General features: G+C 39.5%; 1 protein-coding gene across 5 annotated transcripts in view; it reads left to right on the plus strand.

Moving 5' to 3' along the window:
• Positions 1-22,153, plus strand: part of LOC308058201 (bifunctional heparan sulfate N-deacetylase/N-sulfotransferase 4) — a 161,941-nt gene that overhangs the window by 73,025 nt on the left and 66,763 nt on the right. The gene's annotated exons all lie outside the window — the stretch shown is intronic.

Below are 22,153 nucleotides of genomic sequence, written 5' to 3' on the forward strand. Positions count from 1 at the left end.
ATCATATTAGATTTATTCAGAGTAATTTTCAAAAATGTATGCAACTTGGAAAGAATAGGCAGAACTCAGTAGCATGACAGTTATTTCCTTGCAGTTTTCCACATGTGGGAATCATCATATTCAGAGATTAATTGAAGTTCCTAAGCATGCAACATCACATTCTCAAGCCTTTATTCTACAGGGTGGGTTTTTTTCCTGTAATACCCCAGTGCTTTCACGAGCAACAAGCAAGCCTTTTCTTTTTAAACTTGGATTTCTATTTTGTTTCTTAATTCTTATTTACACTTCTACAACTTCTATATTCATCTGCCTCCTCAACCAGATCATGAAGAAAGGTGTCAAAATACCCAGAAAAGCAGTAGTCTCATAAACAATTAAAACAATTTTGCTCATCAGAACAGTTTGGGTAATTCTAATAGCCAAACCAAGTGTATGAATGCTCATCAGGGCTGATTTCTAGCATCAAGCAGTCCAAGTGCCCGATGTCTCGAGATCTGAGCACTGTGCACAAGCTCAGTGATAAAGTGCTCTCTCTCCAGAAATATATGGTAAATGCTCTGAAAAAGGCTTGTGTACAAGAGGAAATTAACTGAAAAGGCAATTGTGGAACAAGTTTTTCAGCAATAGCTTTCTGTCTGCACATTCTTGAGAGTGTCTTTTTCTGACATTTTTTGCTCCACTAAGGAAGTCTATTATTCAACGTTGCTTTAAGAGCCCCCTATTACTGTAAGAAGAGTGTCCACACAAAGTTACTTGGAAATTCAAATCATACTTTTGACCGGAATAATCTCACTGGGCAGAAAACCCCCAAGTTACCGCCTTTATTATTCAGTGATTGACAACATTACTAGCAAACCTTTCCACCTGTGCTTGGCAGAGCAGCCATGGTTCATTACTCATTACAGGAGACATGGCAGAAAACTCCAGATCCAGGGGCTTGGCTAGGAGCTGGATGGCAGAACTGTAGCTGCTAAAAACATTCGGCATCACTTTTATATGCTGCACACATTTACCCAGCTAAAAACAGAGTACTCCATACCGCTAAGTATCTTGAAAATAACAAGAGACAGCATCTGCTAGGATTCAGACTTCTTTAAAATATTTTTTTAAAGGTGTGTGCAGCATGTCATCTTTTTATGGATTATGTTTGAGTCAAGGTATGAAGGGAAACTTTCAGTCTTCTCACATTTCTCCAGTGCTAAATTAGTAGCCCACTTCCATTGCAAAACTACCAATAGTGCCGCCCATGGGATAAATCCCCTCTTCACCTCAAACAAGAGATCATGCTGCAGACACCAACCACAGGGAGAAGTCTTTTACAGGCTCAGAACCAACCTTTCCATCAGGTGCTCTTTTGGGGACAATAAAAAGTTTATCTCCCTTTCAGACTATGTTCACACATAAATCTACCCTGCAACTTGACCATCGATTGATATTCTATCCTTAACATCATGGGTTTAATTTCAAAGCAGTTACCCAGTACAGATTTGTTGCTTAGGGTATTTCACAAACACTTGCTACACAAATCAGTCCGTTCTAATACACTGGACATTCCCAGAATACATTAACATTCAAAAGGGGATGCTTACTAATGAACATAACGCCGAAATCAGAGTGTACTCTGGTTAGTTTACAGTAAAGGATAATTACAGCCAGTTAGAGAACAATCTCCCAAGTCACTTGGGGAAGAAAGCAATTAAGAACCAGTGGGCCTGTCTTCATCCCTTAAAGCAGAGCAGCTTTTTTACTTGAAAGGCAAAAATAGCAAAGGGAGACAATATTTAAGAGGCTGATATTTAAGTGATGGCAAAGTACCTGCCATGCATTTTGAAGTGGCATCTACAGCCAGCTGCTCAGAGAGGGTTGTGTTTTCATGGCAGGCGAGAGGCTGCTTCTGACACACAGAGGCACGGTGAGATTTAGGGGCAGGTTTTCCTTGTCTGTTAGAGGTATGATAAGGGTGGAAGTGTGAATGGCTCTGATGGCTAGAGGGATTAGCACAGACTCTGTATGTTGTTCAAGAAGAACGTGGCAGAACTTGGACCATCTTCTTTCTTTCCTGAACTACATATTACAGGTATATTTAACACCAACCCCCCCCCCAAAAAAAAAAAAAAACAACCCTGCCAAAAAAGCAAAAAAAAAACCCTCAAACAATAAAAAGCTCCCAACCAAAAAAAACCCCAACAAACCACAGTCCACATCTATAATGTCATGCACCTCAAAACTCATTTCATGCCACCCCCTGCAATGCAAGTTTAAAACATCAGCATCACCAATATAAAAGAAAGCATGTTATTTACACAGTGCTTTCAAAAACAAAGAGAACCACATAAAGCAGTACTTGTAATGAAATAACTTCTCAACACCGTCTAATCTGCTGCATTATGCCACACCACTACTACTCCAATTCCTTCAGTTCTTAGTATTTGTTACTGCAAACAGTGTAGGTTCGTTTTGCAGAGTTACACAGACTCTCTGTTAGGCTTTCCTAAGGTGCCATGCACACCTGTGTCCCTAGAAACATTTTCATACGTGGCAGATTCCCAGATGCATGCAAGAAAACCTCTAAATGCTGCACACATTTACCCAGCTAAAAACAAAGTAGTCCACACCACTAGATATCTTGAAAATAACAACAGCATCTTCTAGGATTCAGAGTTTTAAAAGTTCTTTTAATTTTAAAAATCTTAATCTTAAAAATATTTAATCTTAAAAAAAAAATTAAGAACAGTTTTACACCTCCTAAATTGTATGAAAATTACAGCTAAGCCACACCACTCTGTTCAGCCTCCTAGGTGTTTCCTTCCAGTGACCAAACGCATAACAACTGCCAACCCAAAGGACACACAACTAGAAATGAACCTTCTGACAACAGTATTTGTATGTGACCGTAAAAAGAAAACTAACAGTGTTCCTATGTAATTACTTCCTGCAACTCAAATGTTTTTATCCCCTCACAAAGCCATTTCTCAATTAGGTGCTTCAGGGATATATATAGTTTTAGAAAGGGTGGCATCATCTAGAGAAACAGAGATTAGAGAACAGAGTTATTATGGGCTCTGTTTATCACAAAAGATCTCCTAGTCCCCTGTATTACAGAAGTTGTGCAAGGTCATATGTGGCTAAGTAATTAAACAGGAGCTCAGCAGAGCCACAGAAAGCTATTTTCCCCAAGCTTTGCAGAGATCCATCTTGAGCCTAGAAAGTCTCTGCAAATTAATTTTGCCCTTTCCCTCCTACCAATATATTATCTCACTGCTCGATTTTAGAAGGCAAAAGACTCAAGAATTCACCAGTTAATTTACACAATTACCGAATTCATGTACTTGCAAATTATATTGGTTGCCAGCCACACAAGTCCAGGATCAGTGCCATCAGCAATTCAGAAAAAACAAAACAGAAACACCTGGCTGTGCCGTGTCTGGGATTGCCATACAGAAAGAATAGAAAACCTTTAAAGTTTCCTTTTAACTGAACACAAACAGAGCTGTATTACCCAAACAGGTAGTATGAACTTGCTGAAATCTTTGTTTTGTTGCTGTAGTATAAGCTAGTACAATATCTACTCACCCAGCAACAGCGCAACTCAGGAACCTGGGCTTTTTCAACACCTTTTGCAAACACACATTCTATTTTTCATTTAAAAAACCCTGCAAGATCACAGGACAAGCTCAGGCTCTTACTCCTTAACAAATAAATAAAATAACCCAACACCAAATCAAAACAAAACAAAACACATTAGCCACTTACTTTCTACTCTCCTCTTATATCTAGGATTTGCCCTACGGTACAGCTTCCCTTCTATAGCCTTCTTTCAGGTGGACTCTCTCAGGAGTCACCTGCCTCCCTCTTCCCCCACTCTCCCTCAGCTGGAGCTGATAGATAATCAAATGGAAATTGCTGGTCCCAGCACCATCATATCACAAAGCCGTTTTCTCTAAAAGCCCTTTTCTCCAAAAGCTACATTTCCCTTTTCTGTGTTTTCTCTAATTGCTGCTGTAAGGGCAGGAGCATCCCTGTGATTTCTGAGATACAATTAAATGGTGGAGCAATGCTTGGGAATGTCCTTTGTGTTACTGCAGTCTTTCCTTCTCCTTGCAGCACTGAGTAGCCCAGCCCATCTGCATTCTCCACTCTAAGCTTCAGTCCACTTCAGTGAAAATAAGAATTACATTAGTCTCTGACACCTCCTCACTTCCACAAGTCTGCACTTTGTCTTTGACCTTCACCATCATTAAAATGCCTTGAATACTTAAAGGCTGTGATTTCTTGCTCATTTTAGTATTTTAAAGACAAGAATTCATGTTGGAGTTGCATCTTTTCTGATAATTCCAAATTAAAGAGTACTGGCTCAGCAGGAGGCTGAGCGCAATAACTGAATCTCTCCAGCATATGCTTTTTCTGATCTTTCTGCAAGGACAGTTGCTTTCAGGTGGGATAATCAGAAAAGTCTGGGCCATATCACCAGCCCTGGCAGATTGATAGTCAGTATAATGCTGCGGGTGGGCACAGGGTGGGTAAAGCTCTTCATGCTGCTGCATGCAGACCATCCTCCCTGCCTGCCTGTGCGAAGTCTAAATGCCCCTTGAAAGAAAGAATTTAATAAACTGTTGTAGACCAGTGCTCTTTCCTACTTCTGTTCTGCTGGAATGCCTTCTCTCTCGTACCATTTGGAGTTGGTGGTATGGACCCAAGCCAGGCGTGTGGATGAGGAAGCTCTATTTAACAACAGACAAGAGCACAGTTCTGCATCCCTTTGCACAATTTGGCATCTAGTGTCACGGAATACGCCCAGTTTTCTGTGAAAAAATTGCCAGCAGTGGCCAAGACCAGAATTAAGAGTCGGGGAGGATTATAGTCGGTACCTGGATTTCTAACTCAGGTTTCTAGGAATCATTTCTCTGGGTGCTCTACTCTTGTACCCATTGTACACTCACACCCAACTGTAGGGAAGATGATGATGGAAGTTGCAGCAGCCCAATACCTCAGACTGCATCCAGTTACTTAACTTACTCCATATCAATGTCCAAAATCCTCAGTGCTTGAGCAAAATTTGAAACTCCTGGTGCCATAAATAGGCACTAGAAGCAAACATTTTTTTTTATCGTTCATTTGTCTGTGGCTTTTTACTTCAGCAGAAGCTGTGAACAGCGATCGCTTCCTTGCTGATAATGTGAGATACTATAGTCATCCCCGTAGCCTTTTTTAATAACAAACTCCTGATAGTAAAGTAGCCATGCCAATGGACAATACAGGGAAAAATTAAAACCAGAAGATGTATGGGCATAGGAAGCTAGAGGAGATGGCCAAGCATTAGTCATTATAGGCTGTGTTGCCCTTATGTCACCTTTTAAAGCACTTGAGAGTGGCAGTGAAGAACACAACAAAGAAAATTCTGGAGTTCCTACTTTTGGGTGGTCTTAAGGACTTTAAAAATTAATTTAAAAAGCAGCTGAGAAGGCATTATAAGAAATATTTAATAATCAGACAATCTTTTACAAAATGGGAGTGTCTACTCCATTCTACTTCAGCAGAGATGACAGTTCATTCAATATTTTCCTTGTTCAGGTCTCTTGAATCACCCAATTCTCTGCAATAATTTGTGTTGAATACTGCTGAAGTGCCTTGTCAAGATATATCACACAAAGCATTTCTTACTTTTTTCATTTCGATAAAAACTGTTCTTTCATTCAGAATTTCAGTACTGATGTAGCTAAACCCCACAATTCCCTTGCCATCAGCAAAACATTTATTTTTCTCCTTGGCGCCTGGCGAATTGACTGTCTATCCAAGTACCCTGCTTGAATTATAATAGATTTGGGGTTCTCTCATCTTCCAGATGAGAGATCTTCCCACTGAAGATATGGTAGGTCTTGACAGTGTTCTATACAATCTTGCCAGAAAATAAATTCTAGCAGGTATAAGTTTCTAGCCCTTTCACTAGTTCCTTCCATGTGTCCCATATTAAAAGCCTACCTCTGTCACATGGGCCAAGCAATATTTTTGTGAATGTTTGGAAACTCGGTCGGTGTTCTCCTGTCCCAGAGAGCAAACTGTTCTGTCTGCAGGATTACAAGACTCCAAGCAGTGCAATCTGATATTGTTTGTACAACCACCACAGACTTATCACAAATCTGAATTTTTTTCCCCAAGAAAAAAAGTTTAATCTTTCACAAAACAAATGAACTAAAAACCCCAGAAAAATCACCCTTTGTCTTTCCAGCTTTTTAACTGGCTGTAAGAACTAAATATAACTTAATTTTGAAAAATATTAACAGTTCTGAAATTTTAGAAAACAGCACAATACCTTTTAAAATATAGAAAAGGCAGGGCTTTTAGTCATTGGCCTAATACAGAAATATCTGGTGTTCACAGCCTGTGCGCAGCATCACTGTCTTGTGACACATTCCTTTGTCTACACTTCCACTAATTTCCTGGATTTGTACTGATTTTTTTTAATCCCTTCTACAAAATAATTCTGAAGTCATAGGTTCTATCATACTGGTTATATTTCCAGGATATACATGGTACTCTATTAAACTTAGCTTCATTTAATGTAATATAAATAATTTTCATAACATTTAGGGAATCATAGGAAGGAAAAAACATGGCTGCTTTATATCAGCCTCTCAAGAGACCTACATTAACCTGAGTTTTAAGACAATGCATATTAGTTAAAAAGGAGAAATAATAATTGTTTCCTGTATAGCAAAATAACACTTATGAAGCCATCAAATACCTTTCTAGAAAGGCTATCCAATGCAAACTTTAAGAGCAGTTATAATTATTGCCTTAAAAGCACTTGATGCAGCAATAAACACATTACCATGAATTCCATACATAATGCAGTTACTTTAGTAGCAGTGTTACTTAAGTAACTTTAAATATGCCTTTGTCATCCAAATGCAAACAGAAGAATCAACACTTAGAGCAAAAGCTCAATTCAGTATCATTGACATTATTCAAATGACTTGATAACGGGCGATGTTCAGAAAAAGAGTGGATAGATGGAAGGACGGACAAACAGATGAGGTAATAGAGAAATCTCAAAGAGAAAAGGAGAACTGTGAAACTTAAAATATTTAGCAAGAGTTATCTTATAATCTGCTCACTTCTGTATCATAAAGTAGTAGGGAAACAAATCTTCTCCTATGCCTGATTTAAAATCCTTAGACAGATCTATCTATCTATCTATATACACATATACCTATATACACATACACTCACACAAATTAAATCTTATGATCTTCTTTGTCTCTTCCATGAATATGTCCACAGGTGCCTTCAGTTAATACTTTTACTTCTAATGTTGTATATCTCCACCTGTCTTCTTTCCATACAGGCAGAATAATCTAAGGGCTTTTAGGTAAAAGTTACCAATTTCCAGTTTATGCAGAGGGCAGAATAAGAGCCTAGGAAGAGCTGCACCTCAAGTGCTGGACTTGGTGTCCCTCTCTAGTGCAAAATTACATTCCAGTAGATGGACACTGTCTATTAATTATCATTCCTGAAGGTAAACATCACATGTCAGCACATGGAACTTCAAAACTGGTAAATCGTAAGCAGATTGCAATACCAGATAAGAGGATAACCTTCAAAGCCAAACCTCCTGCTTCATTTCAGAAAAAATGCCTTTGGTCAAGACCTAGGATGTGACCATTGCTTCTAGTGAGCTGCACATTCATCTACAAGAAGATTTAGGTTTTTCCCAAAGGGCTGTACAATTTTCATAAGGGTTTCCTTTTCCTCTAGACATATACAGATTCCAAATACTTTTACAGAGACATAAGAACAAATGACCTTTCGACTCCATCGTTCAACGTGAGTCATGCATAGCTTGGAATAGTCAGAATGAGTCATATATTGCTTCCAGCAGGGTTTGTTGGAGAATAGTGCTTTGCATACAAACACATTGATTCATCTGGAGAAATTCACTTTGTAAGAAACTATTTTATTTAGGAGATTTCATATGACTGTGTGTAGCTACTTTAATAAATAAACAAAGAAATGAATTATTTCATTGAACATTTGAAATTGTGACAGTATTAAAGTTATTTCACTGCTGAAGGGAATGTCTGTGCATCAGAGAATTTTTGGGGATTTTTTGCAATTATCATGAGCGCATACACAAAGAAACAAATTTGATGAGAAAATCATCCTGCCTTTTATGTTTATGTCACCAGATAATATTCTGGTGACTGGCCAAGCAAAAGAAGGTAATATCGTGTAAAGCAGTCAGGGTTTGCTGTGAAAGCACAAGCTGTAATAAAACACTGTATGATGCATTGCGGTTTTCCATCAGATGTTGCCTAGTTAGACCTGATCATCAGGTTGTGACCTGTGATCATTGGAATGGCAACTCTCCAACCCTTTGTGGAGACACATGTGAGGGCTCTCCACCTTAAAACCAAGAGCACCAATAGTAAGTGATGCGTAAACCCTTCATTATTTGCTGGTGTTTAATGGACCTCTCGGGAAGGTCCAGTAGGTACACCTGTCGTAGCTGTAATGCCAGCTTCTGTGAACAGGCACCTTTAGGAGTCTCAGGCACCACGTGGTGTCTATCAGTCTCTTGCTTTACACCAGACCCTGTGGCAATGCATATTGCTAGGGCTTTCAAAGGACGATGGTAATAAACTGCAGATGATTGACTATCCAGATGCCAGTCTCCTGAAAAGCTAACATCTGTGCACACCAGGTTAGCACTGAACCAGTGCTGATCCATCCATTTGCACTGTTAGGTTTCAGTACCTGTTATAGTTTCAGCTGGTTTTAGGGTGGTTTTCTTTGTCACTGCCAAGATGTATAGCAGGCTGAACCAGAAAAATGTGGGAGATCGCCTTGTTCTCTATCATCATGGCACGTGCTGCTGCCGGAGTCCCGGGAGGAGGGGAAGCCTGTTCTATGTGCTCAGAGAGCAGGGTAGTACTTTTAGCTCTAAGTATAAAGCTCTGTTTCAATCACCTCAGTTGTTTCCATACTAGAGGTGATTTGGAAAATTTATACCAAGACACACTACAGTGCTGACATTATTTGGGGCTAGCACTTTGCAGCACCCATGAAACTTTGTCTGTGCTCACATGAACACTGAAAATGTGGACACCATAGTGCTGGGAAGTTCCTGAAAAGTCTTCCCCTTCCACAGACTCCCAGAGCCTCCTTGCTTAGGAATTTCATGAGATTGCTTTGGTTTTTTTGTTGTGTGCTGCATGCATACCTGGAAGCACCTGGCAAGGGTTATATGTTAACACGTCTCAAACGCAATCCCCTACTTTGCTGTACAGGGCACCCCGACTCCATTTGCAGAGATCACTCTTTTCTGCCCTGCTCCTATTGAACCCCCTCACAGAGAGACTCTTACTCAAGCAGAGCTATGTTTGGGTTTAGATCTATACTGTCTTTTCTAGTCTGTGCCATTTCGCTGTTAAACTCAATGATCTTGAAGGTCCTTTCCAACCTAAATAATTCTATGATTGATTCTATGATTCTTTCGTGCCTTTTGGCTGCCAGTACAGATTTCTCATTTGCCAGTTGGGAGAGCTCCCATTTATTTACTGCTGCACACGTGCTCACAGCAGCAAGGTTCTCCAGTAAATCCCCCTGCTTCTTCATCACCGCCTATTCTCAGTTCAGCAGCAAGATGCCAACATCAGTTTTAGCTTACCCTTCATTATAATTTTGTGGCCTTTAATGTCTTATCCATACATTTATTAGCCCTGCTATCTATGCATCCCTTTTATGGCGCCTGTTCTGAATGCACGGTGGTACCCTTTCCAAGCCATGTACATGGATGTAGCATAGCTTTGTATCCAACTGTAATCATTTTCTGCAGGCAGCAAACACAATTACTACATAAATACAGGGGTTGAGAGGAATAAAACTTTGTTCCTTCTGGGCCAGATTCACAAGGCAATGTTTCTGTGGAGATTTTCATAGAGATAAGGAGCAAAAGTAATTGGAGGACTACTGCCTGTAGTATCATCACCCACAGAGAGGAAGCCACACATTACATTTTTATTATGGTGACAACCTTTTATTCTGGAAACATCGTCCTAATAAAGTAATACTTCTCCTTACAATTAGTCTTCTATCTGTGCTTGAATATACAGTGGTCCTAAAATCAGGGTTTCTAACTGTTGGAGATTCATCTGCGTAGGACCTCACTGTGTAAGTGCCTTTTCATTTATTAAAATTGTATTTCCTTCACATTCTTTTTTTTACTATTGAACATGACATTGTAAAAAAAACCCTCACTAGTTCTGCAATACTTACATTAAAATGATTGTTGATTGCTACTAATTCATTTCTCCAAAAAAAATACAAAATAATTTTTTGGTCTTACGGGCAATTATAAGACTATGTAGTGATTTCAACATGTCATTTCATGTGGAAAAAATTCTAAATTTGTAATGGAAATATTAAATTTGATAAATTAGAATTTCAGTAGTTAGAATATTTTATACATAATATTTTATACAAGTTAAGAATTTTTCTCAAGAAATGCCAGGATGAAATTATTTTTTTTTTATCTTAATAGAATTTCATTTTCCAAATTAGCAAGAACATGAAATATTCAGTTATTCATCATTTCCTGCAAACCAGTATATTAGTAAAAGCACTCCAGAGCTTTTCAGTGTTTTTGTTCATTAGGATTTGATTTATTGCAACACATTGCATATATTAAAGTTTTCTGATTTAAAACTCCAGCATTTGCCATTGATAAGTATAGCATATGATAAAAAGCTCTTATATTTCCAGTTAAGGTCGGCACAGAAAGACTACTAAGGCAAGATGGTGACCTTCAAATCTGATGGTTTCTTTATGAGTGACTTTGCCTGTTGAGATCCCAAGTCCATGGAGCTCGCAGGCATTGTTCTGTGGATAGATTAACGTGTACGTGGATACAGTTCAGGAAGAGAAGCAGTTTCAACAAGTTGAAATTCTTGAAGCTGAGTGAAACTTATTTTTTTCTTGATTTGTTGTTTGGTTTTTTGGTTGTTTTTTTTTTTTTTTTTTTTTTTTTTTTTGTGTGACAGAGTCTCCTAAGTCCTGGATTCCTTTAAAAAGAAAAAAATTCTCCCTTTTTGTTTAATTAGCAGTAAGACTTACAACAAGCTGGTGAAGGTTAGAATAGCCTGTTCCTTTCTGAGGCTATTAAATTTGAGCAGTAGAGCCATTATCCCACCTCTGGCTCATTTTAGAAAAGCAGAATCAGTGACTGGCTGGTTTTAACTTACACCTGAAAGAAACCAATGCCTCCCCATCCCCAAAATATACTCGATTAGCAAAACATCACCTCTGTGTTAGTCCCTAATAAGACGTTTTCTTGAGGCAATAAAGCCACAGATGATTCCCACTCACCCCCCCTTCAGAAGCACAAATTATAAATACCATTTGCCAAGCCACGATAGTTTCTTTAAATATCTGTAAACCTGACTCTTTTCTATTGTTATTGTTCTTTCTTCTTACCGGCCCTCTTAATCTGCTGTTCACATTTTCATCCAGAGAGCACCCAAACAGAGGTGGGATCTGTGGTGTGATATACACTCAGCTTCTCTAGCACGACATCCACATTATTTTTAACACTTCCGGTTGGAGAAGGCTGAATTAGTTATCTGTGAGAGTTTGGGGTTTTTTTAATTGATGTAGTCATTTAATTGGCATTTTTGCATTTATGATTTTAAAACTCACAAATTAAATATATTTAAACTAGTACCTCCTTCCCAAAACTTTATGACCAAGGTATGGTGAAATTCAAAGAACTGGAGATTAGGACTTCAGTTTTCCTTCCTTCCAACTTGTTTAGCAATTTATCCTTGGACTAAACAGGTGAAAAATCCTTCCAAAAAGGCAAAGTGGCAAGGCAGGGGAAAATGGGGTTTACATTCTTGTTACTCAATCAATTTGGAGTTCTCCAGTGAAACAGTTTCCCATGGAAAAATGTTGATTTATTAAATGCAGAATGTTCCACCAGAATGTGATTTAAACAAATTTATATTCTGCCAGCTCGTCTGCTCTGGCAGGCTAAAGGAAAAATGGGCAGTTTGAAGAATATTAAAAAATTTCCAAAAGATCATAATTAAATGTAGTTTTGGAATAGGTGATCTTTCAGGAATTTAAAAAAGCAAATAATTCTCACTAACTAAGAGACTTTTTAAATATAAAAATATCCTCAGAAATGGGTATTTCAGGTTTTTACTGCCTCTTCATTTTATGTAAAAGCAAGAATTATTAATGTAACTTTTACATAACCTATTAAATCCAAAATACAAACATTTAAGCAATTTCTGAAAGTTGTCTCAATATTGTACTTGAACTGTCTCAATATAATCAGATTGAATCAAAGTCAGATTGAATCAAGGCTTCGAGGACCTATGTTTTTCACCTCAAAACAACCGACCTTCAAGTAGAGGCTGCTAGAATGTTTGAAGAATTCAAAGAATGTTTGAATTTGCATATTTGAAAGCATACCATATTTGCTTGCCTTCCCCCAAACTCATGAAATATTGGCTCTTAAAACTGTCAGTGATTCTTGAAAGTACAAGTGCTTTTTTGGTTGAGATGCAATTGTTTTAACAGGGCAAATCTTAGTATAATTTTCCATTCCTTGGGGTTTAAAACTCCTCAGAAGTCTCTAAGTCTGTACATTAGCCTGCTCATTTATAGTGGAGATACAAAGCCAAGATCAGGATTGTTTTCATGAATTAAAGTTTTGATAGTGATTTCAATACTGAAGGGCTCTGGCCTCAAAAATATTGTCCGCAAGGGCAGCTCTGACCAGGATCTCAATGCTTGGAGAGGGACAGACCCTGGACCCAGCTGGCCAACTCTGGAGCGCCTGGGTGCTCCCCTTCCCTATAGCCATAGGCACAGACACAACAGCTATATGTAAGGAGAGGCCAGACCCCGCTACCTCTACCTGGTTTATCGCTGTGAATGCATGAGAGGAAAAGAAAGGCAGGAATCCCAGATGAGAAAGGGGCTGTAAGATGCCATGGCCAGCAAGTTGTACCAGGGGAAAAACAGCCCGGTGAGGGATGAAACAACACAGGAGAGAGGCTCAAGGGATGAGGATCAAAGCAGACCCTGGATTAGGGCTGTGCTCTCTCCATTTTCCAATATTTAATCCCTAAGGGCTATAAAGACTGAAGACCTCCTTTGTAATAATATTTACTGTAGGTTTTTTGACAAATTAGCACAGATGTTTGGAAATTAGTTGAATATATATGGATAAATAAGCGTCAATCTATACATATCTATAATTAATAGAGACTAAATACTCTATAATCTTATTAATTTAGGAAATCTTTAATGAAGCTTCAGGCATAAGTGTGAACTGCTGAAGCTATGCTCTGCATGGTTAATAATAATAATAATGCATTTCTTTTGTAAAAAATAGGTTCAGCTGCAGAATGTGAATTCTTTAATAAAAAAGCTCTGCATGTGTCTTTCTAGTAACATATCCCAAGATTTATCTGCATCATAAACAAATATGTCTGTGGTATTATAAAGTGTAATTCCACTGTATTTGTTATTAGGAAAGGGAATAAGGTTTCCCATGTGCTTTCACTATTATTTCTCTTGTAACTGGGAACATGCTGCCAGTACATTATCAGGAAATAAAAGCTACCCATCACTGCTGTAAATATTGCAAGGTGGGTGTTACAGAGCAGCTCTGTGCTAAAGAGCAGAGGGGATTTAGTCTCAGCCTTCAGGCAGCAGCTGCATTTCAAAGCTCAGCAACAAGAGGCAAAGCCTCAGACTAGTGACACCTTGTCATTTGTTTGCTTAATGTAAGGAAACGTTTTGAGTTGACAATACACCTGTTGATTTCAGGAGTTTAGGATGATGCCTAAGTGAGGTTTAGAAATTTCCAAAGAACAGGATCTCGGCTGAAACTTGGATGTAAAATTACCTACTGTCAATTTACTCTTTGTCTCTCCTTCCAAGATTTTGTGAAGGGTAAGAGGAAACTTCCTTCTCTTCCCCCATCTGTTCATAGTTGATGCTACAGTGGACTAAGCCATAAGGGAAAAGAAACTGCTTTTAGAAAAGGGAGTTTATTATCCTTTGACTATTATTGATCATTGGGGGTGGGGAGGGGCATGGCCAGCTTGCCTCTGTATACTGGGCATTGTCTGAAGGCAACACAAAGCCCACCCATTGCCATGGGGGTACAGAAGGGCAGCACGGTGTTGGTTGGACACCCTTTGGCGCATGTGTATCCCTTGATACACGCACCAGGGTAGAGTAAAATCACTTCAAACTGTTTAACTGACTAAATGTGTGGGGGGAAATTTTGGGCTGATTCATGTACTTTCCCAAATACTTGTCCTTGCTTTCCTCTGTTGCTATATTGGACAATGTTCTGTGCTATGCCAGTGTAAGGATGAGCTTGTAAATGTGAAAGGCATTTCTTTCATCACAATAATAATCATAATAATGTTCATCACAATATATAAAGATGTAGTTATGTGCCTGTAGATCTTACCTGTGCACAAAGGGCTGGGGAGAGCTCATTGTAGGATGGTTAAAACCAATCTTCTAATATTCCTTGACCATTAAACTGATCAAACCCAGCCGATACTCATCATACAAAAATATTCTGAGTTTAGTAATTTCAGTGGCTGGCTGATGGTGCTATAAACGCAGACAGCAAAAGTTTGAGGTGTGCTAAACGCTAGCAGAGGAGAGAGGGGGCAACAAAGGGGGAGTGCAGAGCCCATAGAAGAGCTTGAGGAATAAGGAAGATTTTCCACAATGGAAAAATACTACCTATCTTTTAGCGATTTCTCATCTTAAAGTTACAAATTCTTTTCAGGATTTGAATGTACACCTTCTCAAATAATCCCATTTGGGTAGCAGAGCATAAGCCAAGTAAAACCTATCAAAACAATCCAGTATTTATGATTTTTAAACAGCTATTCCCATATAAAATAATATTATGGCACTCCCGCACAGCTAGGAGAGTAATAGAACCTCTCACTTCAGAAATGAGTGGGAATTTAGTGTTACACCTGTAATTAAAAGGTTAATACTTTGCTGAACATATTTGTCTCAGTTCAGTGATCCTAAGTTACATGGATTCGTACTTTACAAGTAGCTACACAGTTTTCAATGGAAATATTTAGAGAGAAACTCATTACCTATAATGACTAAGATCAAAAGCAACTAGGTTTAAAAGTTAACTGGCTCAATAATGCCACTTTCTTCCTGCCACCAAAATGCATGTGAATGGCTTTGAAATAAGAATATTTTTTAAACAAAAAACAACACAAACACCCACCTGCCCTGCCACCAATCTTTCTGTACATCTTTTGTTTTCTGAGCTGAGCTAATACTATGCAAACATTTAATGCGCTGATCAGCTTAGCTTTTTTTCACTGTTCATAAGTGATAGAAACTTATTCACCATAAAGATTGACAGCTGGTACTCTTCTATATGTGAGAACAGAGAAACCCCAAAAATTTAAACTATTGTGAGACTTACGAAAGGATTACAAACATTATAGACACAGGTTTTCACTGTATTATTGTCATCAGACATCAGTACGATTGGAAGACATATCCTTCTTCTAGGTTGTGGGCTGAATTTTTCACCAAAAGCTATTCTTTGTAGAAGGTTCTATATCACACAGGAATGTGTTCTCATACAAATGATAAGTTGAGGAAAACAATAAAAAAATTCAAAATTATGTTTCCATTCTCTTGAAAGCAGCCAAGAAAACATGTCATAAGACATCAGTAAACACTCTGATTAAAAAACACTTGCTAGAAATGTTTACACTCCCTTCCAGATAATTCACTTTGTGTACTTACGGCATAGCACAGCATTCGTCCTGTGTAATTTCAAAAATCAGGGATGAGGAACTTGAAGATAGTGCAAGCATACACCTTCCTAACAGGAAATACTTCACAGATGTGCAGCACTTGGGGAAATTCAATGTGTTCCAATACCAAAAATGGTTGTTTATCAGAAGCACTTTTAGAAGTCCTGGGGATAAGTCATCCCTGCCAAGAATGATTTAGCAATATCTAGAAAGGGATGAGCTCCACCACATGGTACAAAATTCACCCAGACCCTCTTTTTCTCTCTGGTGGCTGCAATTCCTTGCCAGACCTGCTACTGATGGGATGAGGGAGCAGCTACTGTCCTTGCTCAGGGTCTTTTCCAGCCAGTCCTCCTCCCCACTCAGTCTTGGAACAGGCTGGCTTGCCACGAGCACCTACACAAGGTTATGCTGGGAGTGCCAGAGGGAACCATTGGGATAATCTGGTGTGACAACATAAATAGCACAGGGCATAGAAACTCATCCAGTGATCCAGGCATCCAGCTTCATCTGTCACAGCCAGCAGAAGACTGGATTTATCTGCTGCCTCTGGATCTGCCTTGGGTTGTGGTGCCAGGTAGGAAGGCTCCTTGATATCAGATGTTTCCTTCCTAGGAAGTCACTGGAAGGGCTGAAAGACTTCTCCATACTTTTCCACAATTACACCGTATCCTTTGAATTTCTCAAGGGTTGCAGATCGGTGATTTTTTTCAAGTCTCTAATCCAGAGTGATCTGAAGAAAGGCAGTACTTCAGTGTTGCCCTGAGTATAACTTTCCCACTTTTTGGAAAGGTGTGGTGATACTTTTAAACGAGACATCTATGACATGAAGCATTTCCTCTGGCTTTTAGAGAGATTTGTTCTCAATTTTACCTAAAATTACTTCATTTTATGAAAAACTAACCTATTGGAACTTCTGAAATGATTGATCTAAAATTTGTCAGCCATATTTGGCGATCTGGCTTGATTTCATCAGAGAACATACCAGCCTTTGATGTTTCTATTCAAGAGAATTGAGTAGAAACTTAACACAGGTGTTGCAATTTTGCTTTGGATCTTCCAGCTTCCTTCTCTGGACAGTTTACTATGTTGTCTTCAAGCTGGGAAGGATAAGGAAGCAGTGGTAAGCAAAAGGATTTTGTGGGACAGGGATTTTGAACCCATCCTTGAGGACAAAACAGGCTTTGTCTCCCTCTAAACTTGAAGGATGTGGAGGTGGCAGGAGCAGTCTGACCTCTGGTAAAAGCGGTGAGTGTGGTGTAAAGCAAGAACACTTGCCTTGCAATTCCCTTTTCATTTTACAGAAAGTTCCAATTGCAGTTAACAAACACGGTCAAAACGCTGAAGTGAGCTCCCTAGATAATGCAAGACAGCATTACAAAGAAGGAAGAAGGGTCAAAAAAGTTAAGCTCTGCTAGACAAGTATCAAATATCTCAAAAATATTAAAAAGCAAAAATTAAACCCAGTGATTTTTAAAACACATCCTTACCTGTCAAGCTATTGGAACCTCCAGTTTCCAAAATAGCTAGTGAAAACATGGAAGTCTACACAGCGCCATCAAGAAAAGCTGGGTGATTGGAATTTCCTAGCTAGCCATACTTCTGTTCAAGGCCAAAGAAAAATGTTGCATTGGCAGAGATTTCTGTGAGCCTACTCAATTTTAAGGACTCCAGTTCTAACTATTACGTTTTTTACAGACTGCAGCTAGGTGTCTAACAGCAATCCATTAGGGATAAAAGGGGACCTATAAAACTAACAGACTGATGAACTACAGTTTGGGCTCTCTGTAAAATAGAAGGCCTCCTAGGTCATTGGAAATAAATGCAGAGGAGACTGTGTGATATGGGTATGTTACTTGTAACTCAGCCAAGAAATATTCCACCATAATTTAAAAGACAGCCCTTTCCCGATTTTAAAGTAGTGATTATCAGTAGGAGAGACAACAAAATTGGAAAAGTCTGCACACTGAGTGCATGAGTTTCAAAATACCTGTTCACAGAAAAAAAAAAAAAAATGCTGAGGAAAGACATGTTTCTGCTCTGTCCTGCTTTCAGATCCTTTGTACATCCCCATTTTTTTACCACTGACAGCAGGAATAGGAACAGAGAAATCAGTAGCTGCTGTGGTTTCCTTGTTCCCCCTCCCAGTCCAAAAGCTTTAGAAGCTCTTCATTCAAACACGTGAAGGTACCCTCCTAAAGACACTAGTTATATCCATCATCGCCCAAACACACCCATTCTGAAAACTGAAGGACAGACCTGAATTTTGAATATATCATCTCAGTTCATCATCAATATATCATCATCATCTCATTAAAAAAAAGCTTAGTTCCACCACAAAGCATATACATTGGTTAGTTTTTAAGCAGTAAATTTAAAGTAGAAATTTGAGATTGCTGGTAGGAGTTCAGGATTCTGAGATAAATTTCCATGATGAGAACCTTAAGGATTTTTTATTTTTATGACAAGTTACCAAAGTAAATGATTTCCAAGGGCAGTAAAAGAGCAGAAAACCACCCTGATTAAACCTTAGTACATCCAAATCCATAAATTAAAGAAGATAAATAAGGTAGCCTCCATTAGTCCCACTGTTAAATAATTTATAACAACTGAGTGCCCACCTATAACAAGTTGGGGGCTTTTTGTTGTTGAGTTGTTTTTTTTTGCTTAAGGAAGCAATTCTGAACAACCAAGAAACAAGGGGAAGAAAGGTAGCATATACAATTAAAAGAAAATGCATTGTTGATGTTACTTATCTTTTACTCTGTATTTGTATCGTGCCAAAGAAGAGGAGACTACAATCTTTTTTTGGCACAACCTAAATATTACTTGAGAGGAATTGTAAATACCAGTCTCCATTTCACTGTTAGGGATGTGCAGCACAATGACTGACACCAATACAGTTTGCTGCAACAGGATCGTGATCGCTGAACATGAATTTTTAATTAATATACTATTTTAAATCTTGACGTCGTCCCTTTAAAGCCTTGAGATGGTTTTCCTGTTCAATACTGATTTTAGGGAGTTTTTTGGTGATTGATTCAAGCTAGATGATTGTTCTGCCTCTTGCCTTTCTGGCCTCCCTCTTAATAACCCTCCAACAGAATCACAGACAAACCCCGTCTGCCTGGCGCAGACCTGGGTACAGGGCAAGATGCAAGAAGCATCTCTTTGTTCCTCTGTGTGGCTGTTGTGCTGGCCAAGCAGAACTGCAGTCATAAGGAGCATGGGAGCTGGGGCTTTTTGCTTTTTAGAGACCACGCAGCCTCTGAAAGAAGTAGAAAACAGCAGAAAACACTGTAAGGATGTACTCACTGCTCCCCAGGCAGCAGCCAGCAGAATTATCAGACTGCAAAGAGAACAGCCTTCATCTCCGTGAAGGATTGGGACATTCGTCTTGGCAGAGGAAAGGCTCTCATGGCACACCACAGCACAGGGCTGGCTGCCTCCGTGCCAAGAGAAGCACGAACCAGCTCTTTCTCCAAATTGTCATTCCAAGCCTGCATTGGGTGCAGGCTATGGCCAGGAGAAACCAGCTTAGTGATGGGGTGGCATCCCACTGCTGAGATGTGCCATGAACTCGGTCTCTGAGGTGGGAGAGTATGGGACCCCAGTGCAGCAGTAGATCCAGGCATGACACAAATAGACCCTTATGTCCAAGGGGAGAAGGAACCAGCAGAGAAAGCTACGGATTCAACCTGTTTTTCAGACAAGCATCTCACTATGAAGGGCTGCCTTTACTGACTCTGCTTGGAGGCAACCAAACCGTTGCAGCTGAACAGATTAAAAGGGAGAGATAGTGGGGAAATCTCACATTTCAGCATATTTTCCAGCATGGTCTGCAACAACAGGAGAGGAAAGGCTGAAGGGTATCATGTTCAATTCCTTTTCAGAAAGCTGACCTCTTACTACAGCTGCTAAATTCTGGTTCAAATGACAGACAATTAGTTGTGGTATTGCTAATGTTGATATCGCTGCCACATTACAAACAAGAAAGAAGGGGCCATGCCCTTGCAAGAAGGACACTGTGCCTGGCTTGTAATCTCATTCAGAGAGCAAAATACTTACCACAGTTTTCCACTGAGTGGGCAGGTGGCCTGGGAGAACATGGGAGAGCTATTTAAATCAGACTAAACATTCCTGATCATGACGCTCGTTTTTAAAAACTGGACCAAAAATCCTTTCTCTACAGCTGGCAGATTACCTTCTCCTGATTCCCAAGCCTGAATAGCCTTTCTCTGAGAGATTTCTTTTGCTGAAAATGCTTAAGTTTTTGAGAAATCAGAACTGATAAGAAATATGCTCTGAGACCTGCTGAAAGTGCCACCGGCTCCGGTCCCTGCTGCATGCAGCCTGTGGGGAAGGACCCTGGAGGCAGCCGGGCTAGTGCCAGCAGGCTCCCCCTCCCTGCCACGGCCACAGGGAAATCACCACCCGGTCTCAGATTGGGCATCCTACTGGTTTTTCCCCTTCCAGGATTTGTCAGCAGGATTGATTAGTATTCCTAAAAAATCCCTCAAAATCAGTAGTCATTTATATTAAAGACTCTCAATGATGTCCCAAATAGGCTGTAAATCTTTTCGGCAGATAATGCCAACACAGAAGAGCAATCGCTGCTTGCAGGTAACCACTGCAGCCATTCCCTGCTCCTACAGTACCAGTGGCAGGTCCCATGACTACTCACCACTGTGTGTAACGCCCTCGGTCTTCTCCACCCAGGTACAGCAGGAGAACTGGAAGCAATTGCACTGGCTTATCCATGCGGCCCTGGTTAAATAAACCCTGCTTTTTATTAATGCTCTTTATTTCTAGTTTATACTTTTTGCCTTGTTAGACCATTTTCTTGCTCTTCATTTGAGCTTTTCATTGATAGATTTTCTAACAAGTATGAGAGGGTCAGCTATGAATTCCTTTTTCCAAGAAGAGAGACTGATTAATTGCCATGGCTATTGATATCTGTTCACCCACACGTCGTGCAGTCAGTCAAGGTTCTGTCACTGCTTGGGCATCTGTGTCACTGTTGTAGCATCATCTCTTCTATAACACTTAACCAAAAGCCACTTCCTGTGTGCTCAAGTGATGTTATTAGCCGGTTGGTCATGAGGAGCTAGTAAATTTGGTGCAATATCACCTCATTCATCTCATTCAGCTGAAACTAGCTGAACCTTTCCTGGAACAGATGCATTCCTCTGTGCTGAATTAAATGCAATTAAACTCCTGACAGTTTTCTGACTTTAGGATGGAGTTACAAAATAGCAACAGAAGTAGATCTGATAAATTGGGTATTGCGCTCATAAAGGAAAAATATTTTTTTCTGTTTACAATAAACATTGCATATGAGCACAAAACATAACTTCTTTTCTTGCTTCAAATAAACCCACATATCCTCTCAGACCTCACACTAAGACAGCTACTCAAGGGAAATGCTGAACAGACTCAAGTAATAGCTCTATAATAAAAAATAGATTTGCAGACAGAGCTGGCTGTGTTCAGCACCATCAGAGACCTTCCTATTAATTATTTATATAGCAATATGGATTAGCATAGTACTTCACAGAAATAAATACAAAAAGAAACAAAGTCCTGTATCTCAGGAAGGCAGGGCACTGGCCGAAGCCCTGCTGGCTTTGCCGCGTGTGGCGATGGTCTGCAGCCAGTGCTGGGTTTACCCCGCTGGTGTAACGCACTGCGTGAGAAGTGTCTGAAGAGGGAATGTAAATCTGTGAGGGCTGACATTGCCCATTGATCCGAGGCCCTGGTTAACAGCTATTCCAATTAGGTTTGGCATAGGGTAAACAGTACATGTGATTTCAAATTCCCATTAAGGATACGAATAACTTTAACCCCTAAACTCCTTTCAAAAACTAGCCAGCAAGTCAATAATTGGATCCTTTATACTTCCTACACTATATTATTAGAGAATAAGCATGTGAAGTGAGCCAAGTTCCTCACCACACAGAAGTCAATGACTCGGCTTCACCAGATTTATAAATTCCTCATCGAGTTGTGTTTTAAGAAGTCCAGATACAGCTGATTTGAATGGCCCCCTTCTGGCAGAAATTTGTGCTCCAAAGCAAAAGTGGAAACTAAAGAACCTGGAGTCCTGGTCTTGCAGCGACTCTGTCAGTAATGTCAGGCTAGACATCATTATTTTTTTTTTAATTCAGTTTTCCTGCCAGAAAAAAATTGACTAGCTATTTCACACCATCCCTATGATGGTCACTGTGATTATTAGTATTTCATGGTAGTCCTATGAAGATTGCATTGGCTTTGAAGATTACCAAGACTCCATCAGGCACTGTCAGATTTTTTTTTCCTAG

Source organism: Falco punctatus (assembly GCF_963210335.1).
Source record: "Falco punctatus genome assembly, chromosome: 1".
Classification (NCBI taxonomy): domain Eukaryota; kingdom Metazoa; phylum Chordata; class Aves; order Falconiformes; family Falconidae; genus Falco; species Falco punctatus.